The sequence below is a fragment of the Bison bison genome, unplaced genomic scaffold (genome assembly GCF_000754665.1).
Source record: "Bison bison bison isolate TAMUID 2011002044 unplaced genomic scaffold, Bison_UMD1.0 scf7180017864309, whole genome shotgun sequence".
In the NCBI taxonomy this organism is placed as follows: Eukaryota; Metazoa; Chordata; class Mammalia; order Artiodactyla; family Bovidae; genus Bison; species Bison bison.
In genome coordinates this window covers 6,080,256-6,088,292 of record NW_011494881.1, presented here as the reverse complement: position 1 = coordinate 6,088,292, position 8,037 = coordinate 6,080,256, and the positions used below count along the sequence as shown (strand labels likewise).

Genomic DNA, 8,037 nt, shown 5'->3' with positions numbered 1-8,037 from the left:
CCAGGTGTCCTGCCCTCTTCTAGCCTGGAGGCACCTTCTGCCCGGCGTGGTGTCAGGCATGAGCAGGCACCCAAGGCCAGAGCACCCTGGTCAGAGCACCACACGTGTGCTCCCTGGGTGGCGTGGAGGGGAGCCCAGCACTAAGGGCCCTCCTACTTCTGCGAGGACAGCTCAGAGGGTGCAGCTGGACCCACCCCCAGGAGGCATCTTGCCAGCTGGGCTTCTGTGACTCTGCTCGGGGAAAAGGGCTCACTCATGGGGGCTTCTGCGGCCGAGAGGGTTGGGTTTGAGACCCAGAAGAAGATGAATGGACGTCCGTCCAGTGAGGGGAAAGGACTGAGAACTGCGTGCTGTTAGGGCCCATACTGCACAGTCTGCTTAACTCCAAAGGGTCTCTTGGAGGGTTTCAGGCCCATCCTCGGGATCCCAGCCCAGAGCCCACAGGGTAGTGACCACAAGAGGCCATCCACCCAGGGTCCCACTCTCCCATTCCTTCCTGGTCCCATACAGGGCCTCTGGTCCACATCAGCTGCCCTCTCCCACTCACTATGACTCCACCACCTCTGCCTAGACTCAGATCCCTCCCTAACAGCAGCGTCCTCTCCTGGGAGACTGGGCACTGTCCCATGCCTCCTTCCTCCTGGGGCCCAGTGTCACACCCATCATTTGTGCTCCCCAGTCAGGCATGGGTGCTCAGTGCTTGCCGGGGGCTGCACGGGACACTGGAGACACGTGAGAACAAGGCAGACTCTGTCCTGCTCACAGAGCTCACTGCCCGGTGGAGACCACAGAGCACGAAAGCAGCTGGCGCAACAGAGCAAGGCAGAGTGTGAGGATGGGGACGTGCAGGCAGCCACAGAGAGGGCCACTGACGGAGGCTTCTAGAAGGAGACATCTAAGCTGAGGCCTGAGGGTGAAGGCAGCTGGCCATGAGAAAAGAAGGAAGGAGAGAGTGTTGTGAGTAGGGTGTACCCTGGTCACAGTAACGAGAGGACTGTCCCGCTGAGCCGTTCCGCCCCTCCAGTCGAGGTTCCAGCAAGGTGGATACACCCAGGGTCAGGAGCACTGACTCTGGAGTGAGGCAGCAGGGCTCAGACCCAGCTCTGCGCTCACCAGCAGCGGGGTCCCAGCAACTTCCCCGTCTGTCTGGTTCTGTCTGCCGGTCTGTACAACGGTGATCACACGGTACCTGCTGCCAGAGCTTCCAGTGAAGACTCTGAATGTGGGCCCCGACAGCACTAATTAAGCACAGGGTGTGCAGCCAACTGTTAGCACCAGCTATCTCCTGTGTCCCCAGCCCCAAGGCCTCTGCGCCAGATGCAGAAGGAGGTGGAAAAGTGAAAGGGCAGTGGCATCTGTCAAAGGCAGAAGAGGACGGGTCCTGACCTCTGTGGTCACAGAGGCTTTTATTTCTTTATCCTGTGAGGATAACCTCCCCTTCCTGGTTCTAGGTTTGCAATAATCTTGGGCCTCTTCAGGCCTGTCTGTCCTAACCCTGCAGATTCAGGGCCCCAGCCTCTTCAGACGGCCCCGCCCACCCACCTCAGAAGTTGTGAAATGCTTTGCTGAAAATCATGCAGTCTCAGCCAGGGGGGTGGCCCAGTTTGTTTTCAAAATATTTCCTCTGATAGTGCTATTTTGGCTCAGACATGTTAGCACTTTGCAGAATCCTGCAGATGGCGAGGCAGCTGGAGCGGAGAGGAGGAGGGAAGCAGGGAAGGGAGTGGGAGAGGCCCCGGGCCAGGGCTCAGGTAGCTGTAGGGGCCCGCCTGGGCACGGGTGTCACGTGGCATGCTGGGACAGGCGCACACAGGATGGGATCGGGCCAGCCTGTAGCGGGGAGCTTTCAACTGTCTAAGCTGTGGAGCCTTCTTATGAACCAGAACTTTCCTAGGAAACCCAATATGTAGAACAGATAAATGGGGGAGAGGCCTGGAACCCCCCTCCATCAGGCTTCTGAGGGGTCCTTGTTGAACTCCAGGGCGCCATGAAACCCAGGGTGAAAACTGATGCTGCTAAAGGAATCATAACCTTCTCTGGGGGAGTCAGTGCCCACATTGTTCTAAAATAAAGATCTTCCTAAGGGAAAGTGGAATGATCTTCCTAATAAGTTCTAATTCAAGCCTAGTACAGAGAATGCCATGCATCCTGAGAACCAGGACTCAGAAAGTGCAAAGCGACTGATCCTATTTGCTGACAAGTTTGTGAGCACCTCTCTGGGAAGCCTTGCGTACTTGGGCCTGAGTGTGTGGGGCAAAGAGTATGTGGTGAGCAATAGTTAGGGCACATTTCTAAACTCCTCACAAATACAAATTCATTTATAGCCTTATTACTTATAACCTATTACCATCCCCCCTCTTCTAGGAAACTAAGGCCCAGAGAGGTTAAGTAACTTGTCCACGGTCACACAGCTACTAAGTCGTACAGAGGGCACTATCTCATAATTTGTCTTTTGGGATGAGTATACACTGTATGTGTGAGTGTACTCTGGCCCATAGTGATTTGTGTTAATCTGTGAGTATGTGGGCTTGCAGTCTCTTTTCCAAGACTGCAAGCCACAGGGCTTACCCCTTAACTTGCCTCTCAGAAGCCTGGCAACCACAGGACAAAGGGCTCCGGCATGGGGGCAGGACCAGTCTAGGGCTGGTGCCCATTCCCCAGATCCCAGGGGGTTCAGTTTGCTGACCTGGTAGGCACAGCCACAACAGTGGGAAGCCCCCCCTCCCCCGGCCACTCCCTGTGACTGAAGCGGAGTCCTGAACTGGCAGTCCCACCGGGGAGCTACCCCCATCCTGGCAACCTGGTTCGTCCCTTCTTACCGGACGCTGGGTTTGGAGTGGGTCAGCTGAATCAAAGGAAGGTATTAACGTATCACGAGTTTACTTCCTACCCCCCCAGACAGAGAACTTATAAGAGTGCTTGAGCCTCTTGAAAACACTGTTGTGAACTCACACCACCAGCACCCTAAACAGGGCCTAAGCTGATAGAACTCTGCTCAAAAGCAAAGACCCCTGACCCCTGACCTGCTGGTTAGTCCAGGAAGCCCCACAATGTAAACGGGGTTTTGAGGGTTTCTTCACATGTGAGCCCACCTTGGAGAAAATCAGCTTTGCTCCGTCCACTCTAAACTGATGATTAAGATGCAAATCTTTCTTAGATGCCACAAAATTGGAAAAAGCCCCACCATCCTTCATCATCAAAGTCAAACTCACCACGAGAGACCACCCTGCCTTGCTGAGCAGGGCGGAAGCGGGGAGACTTGCTCAGACGGAGCAGGGCTGTGCCGCAGCCTCGGGCGGTCTCCTCTCCCACAAGCTCCTGTTTCCCCAGCCACCAGTGTGCCAGCATCCCGCAGCACAAGGCCAGGTCGGAGGTGGGGGTGTTCCCTGACTTTTGAGGCTCCCAAAGGCAAGGAGGAGGGGCTGGACGGGCAGAGGCAGGAAGGAGGGACCTGGTGAGGCCCCCAGTGAGCCAGGTGAAAGCACGGAGGCCAAGACAGAGCTTCCCAGGCCAGCTGTTTACTTGCGGCATTCAGGAGAGGCTGAGCTGGGGACTAACTGGCTTATTTATTTTCCACACTTTTCCCTTCAAGTCCTTTTCAGAGAGCCTTCTGGAATTCCACTGATAAATTTCCCAGAGTGCAAACAACCATGGTCCCTCAGCACACAGCCATCTTTGTGGGGCAGGAGGGTAAGGGGAGGCATGGAGGTAGGGAGAGGCATAGAGAAGGAGAGATGGGCTGTAAAGACCTGAAGTTACTGATGCTCAGGGGCTCCCATGGCCTGCATGCCCCTCCTTCCAAGCTTGCAGAAGCAGGGATGTGCTGGGGTATGCAGGAGCAACTGCCAGATTTAGGTCGATGAAGACAAAGGCAGAGACCTTCAAGCACAGAACAGGCTGTCCAGCCTGCCAGGGGCACAAGCCGTGGAATCTGCAAGCTCAGAGCAGGACAGGCAGCGTAGCTACCACCTGTTTAAGCATCAGACAAGAAAAGGGGACAAGTATTTCTGTTTAAAGAATGAAAAGGAGAGCTGTTTTCCTTTCTTCCTGCGTGACTTCGTGAAGGGCAGAGGCCCGTCTGAGCATTTCCACATGACTGATACTTGGCCCCCTGCTTTATCACTTTCCAGCAGAGGCACTCACAGCTGCTCCCTGGTCTTCACCCATCCTCTGAGAAAGTCCCTAAGTACCGCCGTGTGTCACACACTGGAATGGAGCCAGGGGACAAAGATGAATAACCCCACCCTTTGGATGGGGCAGCTTCTCCCCATGCCCAGTCTCCCAGCTTCCATCCTGGACAGTGAGTCCACGCCACAGTGAAGCAGGGAGAGGGCTCCAGTATCTATGCAGCTCAGCACTATAAAGGCTCTGGCACTCACCCAGGTGGGCTTACTGTGGAAGGTGGGCAAGGCTGGCTGGGCTGTGCTTATCCTCTGCCCCTTGTTTAAGGTTGCCAGCTTTCCCCATACCATGAACATCTGTATCAGAGGCACTGGGGGTAGAGATGGGGGAGGCAGTGCTGTGGCGACTCTGCTCCAGCAGGGGTACCCCCTCTCAGCCCTGGGGCTAGGGAGATAGAGTACCAACCAGGCAGAGAACACAGCTGTCGCTAAGTGCCTGGAAGGGAGTCCTGAAGGCAGCATAATTCACATTTGCTGCTGTTCAGTTGCTAAGTCATGTCCGACTCTTTGTGACCCCATGAACTGCAGCATGCCAGGCTTCCCTGTCCTTCACTGTCTCCTGGAGTTTGTTCAGATTCATGTTCATTGAGTTAGTGATGCTATCTAACCACCTCATCCCCTGCAGCCCTCTTCTCCTTTTGCCTTCAATCTGTCCCAGCATTAGGGTCTTTTCAGTGAGTTTTTCTTCGCATCAGTTGGCCAAAGTATTGGAGCTTCAGCATCAGTCCTTCCAATGAATATTTAGGACCGATTTCCTTTAAGATGGATTGGTTTGATCTCCTTGCTGTCCAAGGGACTCTCAACTTGCGCTTCCTTCTTAGCTTTGTGACCTTGGGCAGCCACTGCACCCCTCTGAGCCTCATTTCCTCATCTGCAAAGTGGAACGGTAACTGCTGTCCCTCTGTGGGGGTTGTGTGAGAAAGCGTAAGCTGGGGACCAGACAGCCATGTGGTTATCACAGCCCCGGCTATCTCAGCTCTGCCTGTCCATCTCTCCTGAGGACCAGACAGTGCCACGGAGTGTAGCTCTCGTGGGGGTGTGTGGGGTTGGGGGAAAGGACCTGCCCATGGATATTCAGGGAGGGCTGATTTTCCTGTGTAATAGGAAAAGACCAGAAGGGGAAAAGAACATAGTAATCCATTTGATGATGTTTACCTGGCAGTTTCTGCCAAACTTGTGACTTGTATGGTCACAGTGGTAGCTTTGTCCCCATTTCTCAGATAAGCAATGAGTCATCTTTCACTGGAATTACCCTCATATCTGCCCCACAATCACTCCCAGGCCCCCTCTGTTTCCCGACTCCAGATGCATATGGAAGGCTGTAGCAGCCTGATGGCACCTATCCTTTGATTTCCATGATCCATGGTATAAGCCAGGTTGGGCAGAGTGAGTATAAAAAGAGGACTGCAGTCAGGGGCCCCAGGACCCAGTAAGTGCTTCAGTGTTGCTTCCTTGTTGCTATGGAGAACCAGTTAGGGACCTTAGAGGCAGCTGGGCGTGGTGGAAGCAGCATGGGTTCCTGAGTCAGACTGTCCAGTTTCAAATCCTGGCTTTGTTCCCTCACCAGCTGTGTGACCCCCAAAACGTTACTTAACTTTTCTGAACCTCAGTTTCCTAATCTGTAAAATGGTGATAAGATGCTATTTATCGGGAGGTAATGTAGAGCTCGTGATTCACAGAAGACATAATTAAGGTGGAAAGGTGATATGGGAAGGGACTGGCTGCAGCGCTCCCCCTGAGATTGGGGGTGGCCAAGCCCAGATCGCACTCTCGTCTGGGACCACATTCCTGGGTGCTGCCTACCTACAAACTTTGCTAATTTCAGCATTAAGACCATTTAGATACTTGAAATGCACACCAAACCTAGTGAAGAGGGGTGAGGGTGGGGGTGGGGAACGACACATTTCTTTCTGATTACACGGCCAAGTCGCCACCGCATCGTTGCATGTTCCCAATTCCATGCCAGTAGGGAATCAGTCCCAAGATTGCTTGCAATCCCAGTTCCGGGAACATGAGATGTTTCCACTCCTCTGGGAAGCTCATGCCAGCTGGTGCAGAGGAACCCACCCAGTACTCGGTACAGGGACTGTGACCACTCTTCCACCTGCTGCCACCAAAGAACCAGGCCACTGATGCAGGACACAGCTCCTGGATCCTTCATGAGAATTCATCTCCTTCCAGGGCAGTAGGAGCCAGGAAGAAGATCCCACGACACTCCCAGCTTAGCCAGATGCAGACATGGAGCCTTTCTTACTGCCCCTCTTAGGGAAGCAGAGCCCAGTGTTGAAACTCAGGCCCCCAGTGCCAGCCCACAGGGCACAATGGAACGTGCTACTTGGGCTAAACGGATCAAGCAGGGCTCCCTGGAACCACTCAGGGCCCCGTCCTCTGCCGAAAAACCACTTCCAACCCATCTGAGGCCACCTGGCTTGGCTCATAGAATGTCCCTAACACATATAAATTATGGGTGTCATTGTTCGACAACTATTTATTGAGTACCAGCGACATGCTTGGCACTGTACTAGATCCAGGACAACCTTTGAAACGTCCTGGAGTCCCAGGACACCAGGGTATCGAAAATCAGATACAACTTCAGTTGCAGTGAAAATAAGACTTCAGGACCGCCATGCTTTCTCCACGAACTCAGTCTTAAACATCCTCTACCACGTTTTACGGGCTTCCCTGGTGGCTCAGACGGTAAATCGTCTACCTACAATGCGGTAGACCCGGGTTCAGTCCCTGGGTCGGGAAGATCTCCTGGAGAAGGCAATGGCACCCCACTCCAGTATTCTTGCCTGGAAAATCCCATGGACTAAGGAGCCTGGTAGGCTACAGTCCATGGGGTTGCAAAGAGTCGGACTTCCCTTTCCCTTTCACCACGTTTTACACACACACGGCCGGAATCTCCTCAGCCCATCCCCTGGAAGTCCCTGTGAGGAAGCACATCCGCTCGGGGGAAGGGTCTGTGCTTCCCTCTCAGGCCCTGTCACTGCCACCACCCAGCTGTCCAGGGCATCACTGCCTGCCAGTCTTCTCTGCTCACAGACCCTAACACTGGCGGATCTGAGTTTATGAATCACTCCCTCCTTTCTCCCGGCCTCGCCTCCGGAAGGACGGCGCACACCCAGACACATCAACCAGACACTGAGTTTCCACACCAAACTCAATCCTGACGAACCCGGAGAGCCGACTGCAATGTCTGATTTCTCCTCCCCACTCCTCAGTCAGCCTCGAGGTGCTGGCCACGACTTTTCAAAGCCAAGGCAGCCCCTCTCCTGGCCAGTCTCGCTTTGGGGACGCCTCACTGTGGGGCAGCAGACAAAGACAGTGGATTTACTTGAGGGCTGGAGGACATGCTTGGTGTAAAAGATCCAAACACTCCCAGAATTGTACAGTCGGGCTGAAGCGGTCGGTGTGGCGTGCATGCGTTGCCTGTGGCTCGATGGGTGATGAGCTGTGCGTATCAGGCAGTTGTGAATCTGGCTGCAGTGGGTCTGGAGGTGTGGGTGCCTGCGTGGAACTTGCCCCGAGCCGAGAACTCCCTCTCCCACCTTCGGTTTCTTCCCCTCTTCTTCCAAAGTTTGGCGCGCGCGCCCGATCAGGGATGGTCGGGGTGTGCACCATTGGGCCACCTCCCCCTACCCCCGGCGGCAGCTCCGGGGATGCAGTCGCCCTACTTACCCCGCCACGGAGCCTCCTCCAGCGGGGGTGGATCCGACTCTCCGAGGCTAGGGTCCGGCGCCGGCAGCATCCGCCCGCAACTTTGCCCTCCTCCCGGCAGGACCAGGCAGAAGCAGCTCTGGGACTCCAGTGCCCTCGTGGCCCCGGCTCTGCGCGCCGCCCCCGGGGGGACAGC

At 55.0% G+C, this 8,037-nt stretch overlaps 1 protein-coding gene across 6 annotated transcripts in view; it reads right to left on the bottom strand.

The window, feature by feature from the left end:
• The window catches only part of CHST3 (carbohydrate (chondroitin 6) sulfotransferase 3), a 38,294-nt gene extending 30,263 nt beyond the window's left edge, over window positions 1–8,031 (bottom strand). For all 6 annotated transcript variants that reach the window (XM_010852242.1, XM_010852243.1, XM_010852244.1 and 3 more), the window contains exon 1: window positions 7,863–8,031. The gene's annotated coding sequence lies outside the window, so the exon portion shown is untranslated. The remainder of the gene's footprint in view (window positions 1–7,862) is intronic.
• Between the last annotated feature and the right edge of the window lie 6 nt (window positions 8,032–8,037).